At 46.5% G+C, this 17903-nt stretch overlaps 2 protein-coding genes across 2 annotated transcripts in view; one reads left to right on the top strand and one right to left on the bottom strand.

The window, feature by feature from the left end:
- Nucleotides 1-1027, bottom strand: part of TAOK1 (TAO kinase 1) — a 69579-nt gene extending 68552 nt beyond the window's left edge. The window contains exon 1 of the mRNA XM_051809989.1: nucleotides 611-1027. The gene's annotated coding sequence lies outside the window, so the exon portion shown is untranslated. The remainder of the gene's footprint in view (nucleotides 1-610) is intronic.
- A 742-nt stretch (nucleotides 1028-1769) lies between these two features.
- The window catches only part of NUFIP2 (nuclear FMR1 interacting protein 2), a 42898-nt gene continuing 26764 nt past the window's right edge, over nucleotides 1770-17903 (top strand). Inside the window, exons 1-2 of the mRNA XM_051810078.1 lie at nucleotides 1770-2046; nucleotides 2346-2437. The gene's annotated coding sequence lies outside the window, so the exon portion shown is untranslated. The remainder of the gene's footprint in view (nucleotides 2047-2345; nucleotides 2438-17903) is intronic.

Here is a 17903-nt window from a genome sequence, read left to right as displayed (position 1 = left end):
GGTTGGGAAACGCTATTCGGGTAACGGAATCGGCCGCCACATGCATTGCTGATGGGGGGAGCAATAAAAGGTCTTTAAAATAGGTCACTTTCAGCCAAATCCCACACCAGCACCGAACAAAATGGTATATACACTGAAAACTCACCGCTTGGGGAGGAGCGAGGGGCAGGGAGGAAAAAAAAAAATAAAAAGGGGGAAAAAAATAAAGGGCAAGAATCAGGAATCCACGCGGGTCTCCCAGGGACCCCCAAGCCCCCCGGGGGTTCCGAGCTCTGCCGGCGAAGCCCCCTGTGGTGGGGTGGGGTGGTGGGGGCCGCAGACAAAAAGGGCCGCGGCTCTGGGCACGCCTGGCCCCGGCCCCAGCCCTGGGCCTCCGGCGGCCCTGACAGCGGGGAACACCCCTCCGCCCGCGGCCGCCCCTCCGCGGGAAGCGCCATTTCGCCGCCCGCTCCCCCGCCGGTGCTCGGCGGCGGCCGCGGCCCCGACCCTGCGGCAGTGCCGCAGAGCGCGGCGGGGGAGGCGCCGGCCCCACCGGGCCGCCCCCCCCAACCACCATCAACCTCCTCCCTCACCCTCCCCGGGGCCGCCCCGGCCGAGCCGCCCGCCTTACCCTCCGCCGCAGCCGGGCTGGGAGCGCCGGTCGGCCCCCCGCGGAGGAGGAGGAGGACGAGGAGGAGGAGGAGAAGAAGGAGGAGGAGCGGGGCAAGGGGCGGCGGCCCCGCGGGGGGAGGCGCCCCCGGAGGGGCGTCGGGCCCGGCCCCCGCGGGTGCCCGGGCGCGGCGGGCACAAAGGCGGCGGGGCACGGCACCTAAGATGGCAGGGCGGGCGCGGCGGAGCGCTCAGCCACCGCCACCACCGCCACCGCCACCGCCTGGGCCCCGCTCGCCGAGCTGCGGCCAGGCCGCGCCGCGGAGGCGCGGCGTGCGGGAGGGCGGGCGGCTCCGGCCGTGCCGCCGCGGCGGAGCGGGTCCGTGTGCCGGGCCGCGATCGCTGCCGCCGCCCCGCCGCCGCCGCCTCCCCTCAGCGCCGCCCGGGCTCCGGCTGCGCCGCCGCCGCCGCTCCGCGCTGCCCGCAGCCAGCGGCCCCCGCCCGCCCCTCTCGCGAGACTTCACCGCCCTCTCCCCCCCCACCAGCACCGCCGCGGCCGGCGGGAGGGGCGGGGGGCGGCGGGGGGGGCAGGGGCGGGGCCGGGCCGGGCCGGGCGGCGGAGGGGCAGTTGTGGCGCGGGGGCGGGAGGAGCTGTTGGGGTTGGTGTGAGGGGTCATTGAAAAGGGGGCAGCCGGCTGTGAGGGGCTCTGTGGGGAGGGGGTGGTGGTGTCAGGGGCTTTCGGTGTGAGGGGATCGTGAGGGGAGGGTGTTCTTGTGAGGGGTCCTTGATGTAAGAGGTCGTCGGTGTGAGGGGTCTGTGAGGAGGGGGACAGCCGGCTGTGAGAGGTTGTGTGGGGAGGGGGCGTCGTTGTCAGGGGCTGTTGGTGTGAGAGGACTCTGATGGGGGGTGTTGGTGTGAGGGCTCTGTGAGGAGGGTTGTGTGAGGAGGGGTTTTGGCCTGAGGGGCAGTTTGAGGGGGCAAGTTGGGCAGTGTGAGGGGTAATTAGGGTGAGGAGTCACTGAGGGGTGGGAGGGAGTTGGCACCTGGGGGAGATGAGGGGAGTTTTGGGGAGAGGGTTGTGGGGACCCTGAGGGGGGAGAGGGGCCTGATGGTGGTGGGCTGCTGCTGAGGCCGTAGGAGCTCAGCAGGGTTGTGGGGGGACAGCAGGCATGAGGGGGAATGGGGAAACTGAGCAAAGGCGTGGGGCAGCTTGGCTGGGGGCTCTGGGAGGGAGCAGAGAGAAGGGAGGCTCAGCGATGGGGCTGATGGGGCCTGGACATTGGTGGGGAGATGAAGTATGAGGGCAGTGGAGAGGCCTGGGGCACGTGGGAGCTTTAGAGGGGCAGGTGTGGGAGAGTAGGGTCGTTTGGGGGCAGGTTGGCTGGGGTAAGGCTGAGTGGAGCTGCCTCTCCAGTCAGGAGCAGCTCAGCTACTGGCAGTGACGATCCCAGGAGGTGGTAGGTGCTAACTCTTGTGCAACCGCCCTCACCAAATGGGTACATTTCAGCCTGCCCTTGGCTAAACTGTGTCTGGTTTATGATCACAAAAGAAAAAAAAAATAAAATCTCATGGACTGAGCACATGGCCTCCCAAGCTGTAGTCTTGGCTCTCAGTCTTGGTGTTGAACTTGGTAGGTTGTTGAGCCTTTGTGTGCTTTGGTATCTCCATCTACGAAGCAGAGATAACAGTTGGCTTCATGCAGGGATTAATTATCGCATCTTGTAGTCACGTATTTGTTTATTTGTTTTTACTATAGATTACAGCTGGAGGAATTCTAAACAGTCCACTTCTCCTTGTCTTGGTGTTTGAGCGCATTGTGCTCCTGTCTGAACAGAGGAAATCACTGAGGTCAGTCTCTCTTGTGTTTACAGTTGCTTTCCCTTTCAGAAGTATGGGGGCAAGGAATCATCAAAATAACAATTCGTACTGACATCCTGATAATAAATGAATAGAAACAGTTACATAAGACACAAACTTTGTCAAAGGTGTGTTTGTAGGGATGGCTTCCACTTTTGAATTCAGGCTTAAACTGAAGGGACAGTGCACTCGGTTATAAAGTACCCTGCAAATATTCAGTTTTGAAGTGTCCCCAGTATGAAATAATCCAATTCCGTAAATCTAGTATTACTGCTCCTGCTGAAATAAAACAAGCGAAACAAACTTCCTTCCTATTTTCCCATAATCTAATAGGTATTTTGTATCATAAGGCTTTGTATCCAGCAGGCGTTTGAGGGTGATGCTGGATACTATGTATGTAAACTTGGCATTTACCTTTAGACAAGCAGAGCTACTGGGGACTATTCAACCTGGGATGGGGGAAAGTTGAGACCAGAGATTGGCTGAAACAACTGTGGACCACACCTAGAGTTTTGTGAACTTGGCACACAGTGGTCTGACACTTTGCCTTTTCAAATCCCAATAGGAAAAGTAAGACAGATGTGGATCACTTCAAACACATGTAATTTAGGTATTGGGAGAAGCAAACTAAAGGTTTATCTGATTATCTCAACCTCGAAGTTGGCAGCTATGACAGGAAACTTGGATTCATTCATCTGCCAAAGATATTTGTAGTGTATCATTTGACAAGTTAAAAGGCATTTTTGTAATGACAGAAAAATAAAACCATTCACTTTCTGAAAATACGGTCTCTGTCTTCTAAAATAAAATGGGTTTGGATACATGCTTCTGGGGAAATTAGGGCCATGCTTGAAAGGTAAATATTTGTATTTTCAAATGTTAGAACAATGGTGTTTAAGGCAAAACCGCTCAGCATGGCCTGTCAGTATAAATTTGATTTTGTACTTGTTTTGTCAAATTAGTGGGTATCATTTGCTTTTGTAGGTGGGAGAACAAAATGGAGCAGTGAGGGAGTGATCCGCCCACGGGGTCATAAGGTAGAATTGAAAATTGGATTCTTCTGAATCTTGATCTTGTACTTCTTCCTGCAGACAAATTGCCTTTAAAGCTCATGAATTATGAGAGTTAGCAAGGTCTGTGGAGCTAACCCGGCAAATGCCAGCAGAGAGTCTGGGCCTCAGCTCTTTGTGTTACACACATAAAAAGATAATGAGAGCACTAGGTAAAAATCCTTAGAGTCTAACAGTGGCTGCAGAAAAATGTGAATAATGCTTTTGCATTAACAGTCAAGTATTTTACTTAAAATACTAGATCTGTATTTGGTACGAATTCAGTGACTGCTTCAGAAACATACAGCATCGTCTGTGAACGGACAGTTTAGAAAAAGTCCACTGAAATTCTGAAGGAACAGCCAGTGTGAAAACTACCTTGATTGTTGTCAGCTAAACTAAACAGCACATTTAGCTTTCCTAGTCCTGTGCATGAGGCATGTTCCTGCTGCCTTCTCAGATGACCATAGCAGGCACCTAGAAAGTTAGTTTAGCTTCATTTTCTAATTTCCTGATGCAAATTTGGTCCATTTAAAGAACTTTATTATGTAAAAGAGTATGTCTGTATCTGGGATTTGCACCAGTCTATCTATCAGTTAGCCATACTCAAAGTTAATTCCATCTGGAGGACGTGCCAGAACATCAATAAATAAATATTACAAATTGCCTAGCGGTTCAGCTGACAGGCAGAACTGGTTTCAACACATTGTTCCCAATGTGCTGCTGCAGAGCTGGTCCTGGGGTAGACCTGTAGGACATTCCAGCACGGACAGGACCTTTAAGAGCATGCATCAGCACTCCATAATATTGTAGGAGAGGAAGTAGAGAACAATACTGTGTCCAAAGGAAACTGTGGCAAGAATTTATTCAAGGCACGTTGTAATTACTCGAGCTGGGAGTTCGGCCAGGACATTGGGGTTAACACCCCTACTCCTTTAGAGGTGTCATAGTTTTGTTTTTTTTTAATGACTTTAAGTGATGAGAAGCTTGGCTTTCTGTCTCAGCAAAATGACACCAGCTCTAGCAGTGTAAACTTCTTACAGCAACACGAAGGTGCTGGTTCAGAACAAACTCAGAGCAGTGATGTGGCCTAGTACAGTAATCATTGCTTTATAAATACTTGCAGTAGATAAGAAAGATAAGAGTGTGATTAGGGCACGGTTTCAGCTGCAGTAATCACAGCCATGCCTTCCTCAGCCTTCAGTCCACACACTGCTTGAATCTGACCATTTTTAAGCAAAGGATTTTAAATTTTAGAATAAGTCACAGAACTTCAAGCAAAGAAATTTGTTTATTATTATAGAGCAGTTATGAACAGCATTTGTCAATGCTTTTTTTTAGGAAATTTGTCATCAGACAAGCAGAATGTAATTTAGCCAAATTAGGGAGTTCTTTAATTCTTTCTTGGCACTGAGATTTTTTAAAAAGTATTCTGTGTTTGTATGATTTGCAGGTTTAGAAACTAACTTTCAGGTTGTTGTCTGCTTACAAAGAAGAGAAGCACTTGTGTGTTTTAGTGTGTGAGCAGTTGTGCAATGCACAAGTGAGGAATTGTTCTCCTTTTACTAGCTCATGAAACCTGCCATCATTCCTGTAGTGCAGTTTGGGCCATTATTATGGGTTATGAGGTTATACAGGAAAAACATGTTCTAGATGGTCAAAATAAACGAGGTAGAGTCTTCCAGATTGTTGTAATCTGGTTTTGTATCAATGAAGTAAACACTTGGGTACATCCACTGGGATGAAGATATCATGTCAGGCAGTGTCCCTCTGACAGTTTGTGTTGTAATGACAAAAATGAAGCAATGCTGATGTTATTACGTAACTGCTTTTGTATTGTATGACAACAATAATACCACTTCACTCTTCTCTTACCTTTTATTAGAGGAACAAACATGCTCCTTGCTGGGCACTTCTGACTGACCCATGAGTCGAGTGGTTTTAGGTATTAAGAAGTGGGAAAATGGTGGCACAAGAAGTACATGCGAGGTCATATGGATAATCAGGTTCAGAGACATAAACAAAATCTCAGCCTTCTGACTGTCCCACTCTACCCTCTGGGCAACCAGACAGAAGTGGAAAAGTGGCTTGCAGTGTGACTCAATAGCTTTTCCTTCCTCAGCCACTGCCATGCTGGGCAATTACAAATAAATGCCAGTAGGTCATTTCCACTTGAGTCAAACAGGTTTCCAAGGGACTCTAGGTAGGATGTCTTCTGCTGGTGAAGGCTCTTCGATGAATCTTTGCAATGGTTTTGCTTTTAAATATTTGCACAATTTCAGGACTAACTGCTTTTCCAGGCCATGACAAATGAGTATAAGGAGAGTCTATTCAGGTGTCTCGAATCTTTTCCCAACAGCAGGGCTGAAGGGGGTTTTACTCTGGCATTGGTTCAGAATGCCTGGAATGGGCACAGTGATCAGTATTGTGGAGGCCTTGACCTTGAAGAATGGCTGATGGAAAGAAGTAGCACAGGAAAGGCTTGTGCCTTGGCTCTGGTCCTTGGATGGATGGGTAAGAAGAGGCCTTTGGCAGAGAAAGGTGAAAGGTGACTAATAATGTGAAACTGGGAGGAAACTCATTACAATTATGCAATGTGCTGGTGGCTTTCTTTCTCTGAGAGAAGACACCTTTTGTTAGTTGTCCACTGGCAATTGCTGCTCATGCTGTTTTCTGAATAGAAGTCTAAAACACTTATTTCTCTGCTTGACTTAGGAAGCTTAATTTAGCTTTGCAGCAATGAAAATACAACAGTACCTCGTTTCTTTGTTGTCTGTCTGCAGAATTTCTTTTAGATTTACTTTGCCTCTTCCCTTTATTGTTGGTTCTTTCTCTGACTGTTCAGTAGTTCAACCAAGATTATGAAACTTTTTTCTGCTGTCATGCACTCAGTCCCCATATCTCACTTGTTCCATGGTTTTCTCTGTCCTTGCCACACTTCCAAAGCTTCCATGGAGAATTTTCTTGTGGCAGATCAGGAAATGGTCTGGTCTAATCCTTCTCCACAGGTTTCCCCCCACAGCAGAGCCAGCAGAAGAGAGTTTGCTCTCTGCCAGACTCTGCTGGGTTAGTGCTGGATGTCTTAGCTCAGACCCAAGCCTAACAGTGCTGTGACTGCACTGACCTTTGTCCTAGACTGGCTGGTGTATGGATGTGTATTTACACCTGCTCTCCCTGGTACAGGGATGTAGCTTCTGGAAGAGCAGTTTGCTGGAGATGATGATTGGAACTGCTGGAGCAAAAGAGCAGGTGGAACTTAGATTCCATATTAGCATGGTGGCTTTTCCAGTGATCTGCAATGAACATTGTTGACCCCATCTGGATCTTGATCTCCTGTTTTATAGATTTTATAGCTAAACCAACATTTTACATTATTGTAAACATGCTGCCAGGAACTGATTCTTATTATAATCTGTAAAATAGTTGTGAAAATGTGGCCTTGCTCTTCAGCAATTCTGCAGTCACCTATCTCCGAGACATTGCATTTCACCCTTGAATAAGATCCTAGACCAGAAAAAGGGTTAGACTGCATACAGATTAACAAATCTGTTGCTAGTATCTCTGGCTACTGCAGCATGACTCACCCATCAGTGCTTGTCAGTGTCTGGCGTGACCTCATTGAAAGCTTCAACATCTCATATGTGAAGGCAGGTTGTAAAATCCAGTGTGGGAATCCTAAATAGGTGGAGAATGAAGTTCTGAGAGTGTGATAATGCATACATCATAAACATCCCCCTAGAAATCAATTATGCCCTCACCAAAAATATTCTTATAGATTTCTGAGGATCTCTTGATGCTAAGCCTGCCTTACCTTGCTTCTACTAAAAAAATACCTGTAATTCAAGATAGCAATAGAAATTAATGCTGGTGGGAAAATTTAAGAGTGGATGGGACAGGTCAGGAAGAAGATGCTCTGTCATTTGCAAGGGCAAAAAAGAGCTGATGGTTCTTTTTTATTTATCAGTTTCTACAGGCTTTTTCTCTTTCTTTTCCTCCTGTGTCAGTATGGGGGGGGCTTCTGGTATGGTGCTTGAGGGAGACAGGTGAACAAAGAGCAACAGGGGCTGTAATAAAGGGAGTGTATGAGCAAATTAGTTTGTGATATCTTATATGTGGCTTAGATATGTAGTGTGATGATGAGAGAAAAAGTGGGAGGCAACAGGAGTTTAGAAATCAGATGGTTCTCTTCAGCTGGTGCTTGCTGAGTAAACATGAAGCTTGTGCTCAGTGCCTGTACCTCCTTCCCCTGGGTTGTCACACACTAGCAGATACAAGCAATGCTGCTCATTCTAAACTGAGCCAGCTGCTGGCAGTTTAATTGCAGAGCCCACATCTAGAAACAGAAGCTCTTGTCTTCTCACCTGCTACTGAGGGAACTTTTAGTCTCTAAAATCACAAGACTGGCTTTGTCCCACAGGTATCTGCTGCCACTTAAATGCCTGGCTGAAAGAGAAGTCCCTGGCTGCTGGTCTGGTTGCTGTCCTTAGGATATGTGAATGTCTGTTCCTGTTTTGCTGTAGGTGATTTCTGTATGTGGCAAGTTGTCTGTGTCAGCCTGGCAGCTTTGTCCATAAGCAGCAGTGGTTATTGTCTCTTGGTTTCCCAACCCCACTGTCCTCAAAGCTGCAGCTCTTCACTGGTTCCACAGACCTGCTTTGTCACAAAGTATCAGTAACTTTGCAGAAGTCACTGCATCCTCTGCTGTGGATCAACCTTGGCACCTCTCTGAATGTAGGTATGTCCCTCCTGCAGACCTGCTTTCCTGTCCAAACTCTTACCTGACAAATTTGTTCTCTTACCCTTTGCCTTAGGTAGATATTATGACTTCTGCACTCCTTAATATTTTTTTTCTTGAGACTGGGAACATGGATTATTATTATTTTTTGGGGGTGGGGGAAGAGGGCAAAGATCCGGTTTTATGTTCATTTTGTGTTCTGATTCTTTTTAAAGAAGGTGTAGAAGGTCATAGAATCAAGGCACGCATGTGATTTGTAAGGAGAAAATAGGCAACCTTATGCCTTTTCATCCATGATTCCTTACCATGGAGATCAGCCAGATACTATTTGCTTGGCTGTTTCGTGAATCCAGGGTGAAATAAGCTGATGGCTCTGCCCAGTTTCTAGTACACTGTGCACATACACTCAAAATACATCTAGTTCTAGAATTAACGTCTCTGACGTTCTTTGCACAGAGACCAAGGCCTAGATGATGTTTTGAGACTGAGCATGCCTTCCCTGGATGATCTGATGGATGTGCATCATGATGTACTTGGGTGAAAGAGATGGAAGCCCCAAGTGCTGCCCATGCTCCATTCAGCTGTGGGGGCGTTGGCTTAAACGATTGATCCAGTATTTGAAGCCCTATTTACATTTACATCCTTGATTTACATTTTGAATTTAGTATCTTGGCAGACCTGTCTTTCACATACTAAGGCATACCTCGGGTTCGAGTAGAATCCTGCTCTTACGTCAAGCTCAAACCTCATTGCTGCTCCCTGCGCTCAGCTGGAAACGGACGGACACCATTTATGACTGAATATCCTGAGTCACCGATTCCCAGCTGGCATGTGCGCTGCAGTTCCGTCTCTTCCTTTCCGACTGCACTCCCTAGAGGAGACTGGGAACAATTGCAGTTGTCAGCTCCAGCGTGGTGAGTGCGCTTGTCAGGAACCACACAATTGGTGGACAACCCCTGACTACGTCTATGGGGTGAGCTGCCTGTGATTTGTTACTGTAAGCCTGATGTTTCCATACTGGAAAATAGAACAGGTGTAGGCATATTAAAATAAATCAGTTTCTTTATATTTACTAGTAAAATATCTATGTTGTGGAGATGGTGATAGAATGTCTTCATTAAATAATTGGTGAAGACCGGTCTCACAGTAAGATAAATTGTGTAGAAGTGGATGAAAACTAAGAATCTAGAGAGGTGATGAAAGGTGAGGTAGTTACTCCCTACACTGGCAAAGCTCTGCTAGCAGGAACATGGGTCCACCATGCAGGAGCCAACAGGTTATCTGTCAGCCACTCTTGTCAAGCTGTGTTTGTTATCGTGCCTGTGCAGCATCCCAAAGAAAGGCTGCTGAAGTTCAGCAGGGAAATAATGCAACATGTTGCTTTGTTATTTGATCTGACCAAAACATTTTCACCATGTAATGCTTGATGCTAGTGTTGTTGGTGGCTCTGGGGGAAGCTGAAACACAAAGCACTTCATTGAGCTTTTTGATCCAACAGGTCTTGACACACTGCTGCTGGACATGTCTCTGTGTCTGATCTGAACTGCGACAGTTCCATTCTGTCCTGCTAAAATAACAACATATTAAACAATACTTTCTGTCCGTGCTGTTTCCACCTATTGACTAAAAAGTTAATTTCTTACTAAGCTAGTTTTAATTTTCATGTCATAAAATATTAGTTAATGGTCAGCTGATTTCCCTGGCATGAAGATTGTAAAGTATATAACACAGATTAATGCTTGCCTGGGACCAAATGAGTTGAAGCAGCTCCTTCTGCTGAAACACAGAGATGAAATACAGTGAAATACAGAGATGCTCTGCAAATCAAATCTTTGTTTACAACAGGTCACTAGTGTTTGCCTGGGACAGTCCATCCTGTTAGCAGGCACTGATCCTGCTATGGAGGAGATATGTGGCTTGTGCTGACTCATGAAAGCAGGTGCAAGTTGCATCAGTGAAATAAGAAGTGTCTCACCTTAGAAGCAGGATGTAGGTTTTGGTGTAAGAACTGTTAAAGAACCACCTTTAGAAGAAAGGTGGAGGGGAAAATATATGAGACACTCTGAAGCCTGACTTGATGAAATTCTGATTCTTCTTGTTGCATCAGGGGCTTGTTCCAAATGAAATAGGTGCACAGCTGTTAATACCACTGCCTGAAGGGTCTTAGGAAAACATGCACTGTAGCTGAAGACAGCAGTAGTCCTAAGGGGACTTTTCTGGGGTGGGTTGGCTGACAGCTGCTAAAAAACTTTCATACTTGTTCCTCCTTTATAGATCTGACTCATCTGTCCTAAATACAGCAGTTTCAGTATTTTCTTTTCTCTCCTATCATTTACCTTGTATTTCATATCCTTCAAGCTTCTTTTTGTATCTCTGGGCTTAATTCTGTTAAATCCAGTTGCTTTGGCTTCTACTCTGCCTGTGCTTTGCACCTGCCACAGAACCCCAGCAAACTTGGCAACCAACCCTTGGGCACTCCAGAGAAAACAACTGTCTAGACCAGGCACCTTCTGCCCAATGCCCTGGATGTCCCCCAGAGCTCCCAGGCATTACTCTGTATTCAGAACAACATGTTGCTATGCAAATGGTTCCTTTCTGCTCTTCCACAGAGATATGTGCACCCGGCTTCTCAGCAGGCACTCGACTAATGTTTATTGATCTTGTACAAAGTTCTGATGCAAAGGAAGATTGATAAAATCTTGTCCGGTGTTTTCGTGAACTCATAATTGCACCTGCCTCCTCCTAGGGAGTGAGGCAAATGGGAGTGAGGGAGCCAACAGAATAAGCAGCACCTTCTGCAGAGGCCTTAAAAGAGCCTCTAGTATCCAGCAGAATTCAGGAGGGTGTATTACTCTTTCCTAAAAGGAGGAGAAATCAAATCTTGGTGTAAAGAATCCTGTGGCATGGGCAGGGCAGAGAAGCCTTAATGCAAAGTCACAAGCCATTCCAGTTAAAGCCCCTGTTGCCCCAGGCAAACACAGAGCCTGTCAGCGTCCTGCAGCTTTCATACAGAGATGTGACCAAAATAGCTTCACAACTTTACAATGTGGCTAAAAATAGCTTGCAGGTCAGCTTTTTTCTCCAAGGTAGTGGTGACATCAGGGGGAGAGCACTCTTGCTGCTGTTCGGTGCAGGTAGAACTGGGGTAAACAAAGCAGGGACAGCAGCAGTTTAATTAGCTAAGTAGCCTTGAGGAAAGAGAGAGAAGGAGTAAGAAAGGACTAAGGAGGTGCAGTGGAGAGATGGACTAAAGCCTTAAAGGTGTGGTTAGACCCGCTGCCACTGGCCAAGTTAGTGTGCTTGTACACAAACAACTTCTCCCTGGGTTTTGTTTCCATGATGTTTAAGAGTTATCAGTCTGTTCCTGTCTCCTTGTGGCCTGTGTCAGGATGTGTCACTGGACTGGCTGGCCAGCCAGCACAGCGTGTTTCTTGCTCCTCATTTCCAGACAGTGAACACAGCCCATGACATCACCTCTGGCCAGTGGCAGATCAGAGGCCAGGCCATGGCAATGTCAAGTGTGTTTTGCTGTAGCCATTCAACCAGAGAGTTGATCTTTTACAGTGCAATTTGCACGTGGAGAAATCTGGATGGCCCTTCATTCTGGGGGGATTTCAGTATTTGTTCTTGGGCCAAAAATAGACTGTTTTTATGGGGTTGAACTGTCTGTTTTTGTAGAGCATTAAATTTTACCAAAGGAGCAAAGCTGTTCGTCATGATCCTCGGAGTTTTAGTCTCTGTTGTGTATACTAAGTCTGGCCATCGAGATGAGCCTCAGCCAAGTCTGGGAGTTAAGTGCCTGATTTGGAACGTTGCAGGAATGTAATGTAGGTTATGTGAGGTTTGCCATGCCTGCAGCCCCTGTGCTGCTGAGGTAAGTGTACTGCAGCAGGCTGTGCTAGTGAGAATTTCCTTTGTGCTGCAGGTTTCATGCCTAGTGCTTTTATGGTGCTGAAAGAGGGGAAGGAGGCAACAAGAATGTGAAAAATCAAGGCTAGGTCATTACTGTCAGGTGAGGACAGAGTCCTGTAGCCAGGCAGATGTGACAGAACACTTGCTGATGCTGCTACCAGGAAGCTTGAGAGAAATGTGGCTGAGTGAGAGCAGTGCGCATGTGCCTTTGGAGAAAGGAGGCTATCTGTGAGCTCTTGCAATGCTTTTCTCTGCCCAGCAACATCATTGCTTCTATTCCTTGCGTTCTGCTTAAGCAGCTGTTCTGCTTTTATGATCCAATCTATTCTTCGTACAGGGCCATCTTCACACTGAGCACCTTCACTGTCATAGCAGTTACCGGAGAAGAAGGACTGACATGACCTCAGGTTTGCTCTGAGGGCAAGAGCCCCATAGTTACTGTTCTCTTAAACTAGCATGAGAGCCTTGTAGGGTCAGCCTCTGTCCCCACCTGTGCAAAATGGCTCCTGTCGCCTCAGAAGAGGGAGACTTCAGCCAAATGCATCTACATATTGACAGCTATAGAGAGAATTATGCACATGATCAGCTTGCTAAGGATTTCATTTGATGTGCAGCTGAAAATCAGCTGCCAATAAAAAAGGAAGCTCTGCATCCCTACTTGTGTGCTTCTAGTGCATTTAGAAGCCACAGGCCATGTTGATTGCAGACTGCAGTTAGAATAGGTTATAGGTAAAATCAACTCAGTACCACCACCACGACCATTTAGCACAGTCATTTCTGAGCACTGCAATACAGCTCTCACCACTGTCTGCTCCTTCCCTTCAGTGAGAGCTGCTCTCTGGTCTGCCCTGCCCAGCTTGTAAATGTAGCTCATCACCTTCTGCTTCTTTGCAAATGAGCTGCATAGGTAAGGGGAGGAGGAGGCAATCCCACTAAATCCTGCCCATCCCAGCCAGTCATAAATGCTCTGTGCTCCTTAGGCTTTCTGAAGTTATTTGCCACGTGAACCGTGTGCCTATAAAACTTTGCTGTTTCCTTAAACGCTCTGCCTTTTGCAACAGGAGGTCATTTCCCAGTGGGGAAAAACAGGCTGTTGATGTGGTAGGCGCTCAGCTTGTAGTTTGGATAAAATCCAGGGCCGATTAGTTTGGGTGCAGCACTGTGCTAACACAGGCAGAATGCACCCAGACTGGCTCCCGTCGGGAGAGCGCCGCTCTCCCCACACTGCTGTCCACGGCCCCCGGTTCGGTGTGAGCACCAGTCCCGTCTCTGCCTGCACTGACATGCCCACAGGGAACCAGAATTTGCACCCAGTGCTGCTCGCCTGTGTCTTTATTGGTGTCATTCCTCCCAAAGCAAATAGTGATTTGCCTGTCTGCACTGACTCAGCTGTGCAGTAAGTCCACAGCTAAGGAACCGCCTTCCATAGAAGATACTGAGGCATTTTAGAGGAACTTCTCTCTGTCCCAGGAAGTGCACTGAAGTGAGCAGTGCTGCAGTGGGCAAGAAAACCTACCCAGGAGCCATTAATCTCTCAACATCTGTAGCCCTGCGGTTGTAAGCACTGGGGGTTGTCTTCCCCTGTCTGCAATTACTAGCTAGCAACTGAGAATTCAAAGGAATCTGGGATATCTTTAGGAAGCAAGTACCTACTCTTTGCCTCCTCTCAGGAAGCAAGGTCCTTCATTACAGCCTGTTGTGGCAAGGGGCTTGCAGATAAGAAGGGCAGGAAACCTGCTGGGCTTTGCTTCTTTAGCAACTCTAAATATTTTCCATAGTCTTAGCACTGTGAGTCAGCATTTCTAGAGCCTTGACTTGTTTATAGCAGCAATCAGTGAGATGGTACAAGGTAGGTGGGGTGTCTGTGTCTAAAAGGAGAAACCCTTTGCCCAGGCACAAATGGGGAAGGTACCAACTGTATTTCCAAGATGTGACTAATGGGAAGCAAAGAACTGAACAGTAACTGCAGTGGAGCCATTTGCAGGGTAAGGAGTTTCCTAGTATGAGTAAGGGAATCAGTACTTTACAAAGCTGTATATTTTGTATTGTCATAGTAAGGACACCACAAATATTTGTGATGATCAGAATAGTGGGGTAAAGGTAACACTTCCCATCTGCAGTGGTTATGGATTCATTTTGCACTGGCCTGGCCAGATGGGCTGTGGGGCAGGAAGACCCCCAAAAGCTTACAGGTAACAGACCAAACACTGAGGTTTCCATTCAGAGCCTACACCTGAACTGGAATAAGGAACATCAGTCATGGGATATCTTCTGTCACCACATGCAAGATTTTTCCCTATGCCTGTCTGGTCAGCCTGGCTGGATTTCATGGCAAAGAGAGGTGACACCAAAACCAGTACATATTTTAGATCTTCAACGTCACTTCTGCAAAGGTATTTATTTTGAAAATTCTAGTTTCCATAGCGATATAGTGCTGTTCTCTCTCATCTTTCTCCTATTATTCCAGTCTTAGCAGCCATTAGATAAATTATCAGAGAGGCAAACCTTAGCATTTTTTTATCTTAAGTGATTTTATATATGTTGGTTCCTTAGTGAATCAGAGGCGTTTAGTCAGGGATTGACTCATATCCTTTCCTGGGACTGACATGAGGTCTGTTGCAGTGCAAAGATGATAATGAAGAATGAATATTCTTAATTAGACCTGGTGAATGAATTCCTAGGCTACTTCCCTGTAGAGTGGGGGGTCTTATATCTAGAATTCTGGTTCAATTCTAGATGAGTTGTTTATGTTATGTCTTTAGATTTTACTTGTGTTTTGCTATAGCTTCATTAGGACATCATGTTTTTGTTTCATACATGTAGTAAATAAATTCTTTTGTAAGGGTTACACTGCTGTTCAACTGCTGTTCTCCACCCCAGAGGTGACTTTTGGACACAGTTCCCCTTCCTGTTGTTAGCAGAGCCAGAGCTCATGGCTCCTTCCTTCATTCATTTCAATATCAAGATAAAAGAAGCAGTTAAGAAAATAAGGCAGGATCTTTTTTATTGGTGGGTTTGGTTTGTTTGTTTGTGTTGTTGGTTTTTTTTGTTCTTGTTTTGTTTTGTTTCCTGCTGCATCTTGTCTTTCCTGGTCAAGGAACTACTAGTCTTGCCAGAATAGTTATGCAGGTTGGAATGTAAAAATCCCAGACTTAACCCTGCAGCAATGATGGCATGCAAAAAGCAAAGATGTGGAGATGATGGTGTAGTTTGCCTTTTAAGGAGATGGTTTAGTGAGTTCTTTTGCCTATATGAACTGTATCTCCACCTGGGGAGCTATGCCAGAATAGCTGTTCCACAAACCCTTTGCTGCAAACAATAGCCTTTGTCCTGGAATTCAGTCCTCATGAGTAGGTAAGCAGTGAAGTACAGAAACTGTGTGGGAGAACGAGAGTGGCACTGTGGACCAGATTCCAAGATAAGGAAGTAGGGCTAAAGACGGGGCCAGGATTAGCCTTTGACTTCTGCACTGTCGTCACTTAGTAACAAAAATACCTGAATTATATAAATTGGAGCACAGACCCAGTAATTTGAGGGTGCAGGAACTCCTCTGTGGAATGTAGATGTTAGCAGGCATCTGCTGCACAGTGCCCATTGCTTGCCGTGCCAGCGAGTCCTGGTCTCCGGTGCCTCATGTTTTCCTCCCTAACTAAAGCCATCAGCTGTATCCTTTGTATTCAGCGCATGAGTTCTTAGGAGGAGATAGTTCTAAAGAAGTAACTTTTTCCCCCTGCTTCTGTTTGAGCTCCCCAGGTGCTGGATACCTGGCAGAAATAGCCTTTTAAATCCCATGAGGTAGAGGCTCACCTGTGCTCCAAAGAATAGCAATCCTTCCAAAATATCTATTTTAGTTGTCAAATATTTACTTTCAGCTGAATTATGCTCATTCATTGAGAAAACCAATAATACTTTGCTCTTCACAATGTGGCCTATCAGTGAATCCCATATATATTTTATGCAAAGCATTTAAAGGTGGTTGCTTATCTTTTCATTTACTTTTTTTTTCCCCTTTGTGTTCTTGTGTTCCTATGTTTTGAGATAAGGTTAACAAAAGTTCTCCCAACTGTTATCTCTAGGCTATGAATTCTCTAATACCTTCACTGTGGACTTTCTGATTCACTCCCTTAGAGGTGAATGGTCACAGTCTTTTTAAATTTCCTTCAGACAAGGGCTCTTCTCAATCCCTAATCTTGGAGTCAACCATCATTGCCCTGTGTCACACAATAAAACAGCAATCGCAGTAATAACTCAAATAATAACCCCTCCAGATTTTGGTTGTCAGTGCTGGGTATTGTTAGGTTGGAGACCCTGAGTGCAAACAAGCAATGGAGCCCCCACGTGCCAGATGCAGACATACCCAACACACATTTAAAAACTAATAATTAAAAAAAATCCCTGTTTCAAAATAACTGCTCGGTATCCAAATGGAATGAGAATGAAATGTGACTGGCGGCCTTGTGACTGTTGTGTTGTATAACAAGATAAAAAGTGCTTGGGATTTGTGGATTGAACTTTTTCTCATTTGTCTTCTAGAGGTCAAAGTCTACTGCAAGCAGTGACCGATACAATCCCCCGTGTAAGTCAGGCTGGACTGCCTGTGCCTCAGGTCCTAACTGCAGGGTGGTTTGTGCAAGAGCACTTTGGAAGGTGTTTGTGAAGATTTCTCTGTGTCCCTATGATGGTCCTAGGGAACAGGAGGAGATCAGAGCTGTCTGAAAGGCCAGAGCCAGGATTCTTTGCAATCCCAGAGAAGTAATGATGAGAGATTTGGCTGAGGCCATCCTGCTAGCCTGCCTCCCGTGCTGCTTCTCATATGTGTCCAAGAAGCTGCCTCCAGTTTATACAATTGCACTCTAGTAAACAATTTTTCATGCAGATATGGGCAGCAGATGTTACTCATGCCTGTGTGAACACTTCAATGTCTTTACAACAGGGATGATCCTCAGATCCAGTGCTGTTAAACAATGGATGTACCCACCAGAAGTCCCACTGGTAACAGCCATTCCATTACAGCTTGCTCAAAACCCTTTGAAGGATGGTCACGCCATCCCTCTTCAGGCACTCGAGGGGATTGACTCACAGATATGAAAATATGAGCAAAATAAAATTAGATGGCTTAAGTGGCTGCAACCCCAGCTGTGCCCCACTGCCCGATTCCCAGAAGGTCATCCCTGCAGCCAGGCTGACTGTGGAAGGCAACTCCTGAGCTGCTGTACTGACAGCCCATTCTTAAGGGCGTTAACATTTGTCTGGCTCCTCTGTGAAACAGTTCAGGAAGCCTAACCAGAATAAAAATCTGCACTTTTTCACCTGAAGAATTGTCTTTTAGTTAATTTCTCAAATGGGCTCCGAGGAGCAGCAGTGCTGCTGTGAGGGCAGGGCAGAGGGAGAGAGATGACCTTCCCTTTTGGGTGCAGCCATTACGTCAGTTTTGCTGCCTCACAAAACTATGCCCTACAGTTATTTTTGGTGCTGGACTGCCTTAATTTTCTGGAGAGTGAGTGAAGGATTAACATAGTGTGCTTATGGCATTTGGAAACTAAGTTTTTAGGAAAAAAAAATCATAATTCAGCATGTGCTCAGGTGCAAATGCTTAAATTGTTAGGGATTGGAAAGACAGATGTCCATGGTATCCATTCCTACAATTCAGTTAGGGGTTAAATCCTTTTTAATTTTTCTGGCTTTGCTGCTTTTTAAGACCTCTAACCCAATGTCTACTCTCAGGCTGCCTCTAGAGAGAGAAGCCTTTAAAGAGACCAGC

This window comes from Manacus candei, unplaced genomic scaffold, assembly GCF_025592945.1.
Source record: "Manacus candei isolate 608988 ecotype Guabito, Panama unplaced genomic scaffold, ASM2559294v1 h1tg000076l, whole genome shotgun sequence".
NCBI lineage: Eukaryota > Metazoa > Chordata > Aves > Passeriformes > Pipridae > Manacus > Manacus candei.
The sequence above is the reverse complement of the archived record's forward strand: the minus strand, read 5'-3'. Positions and strand labels throughout refer to the sequence as shown.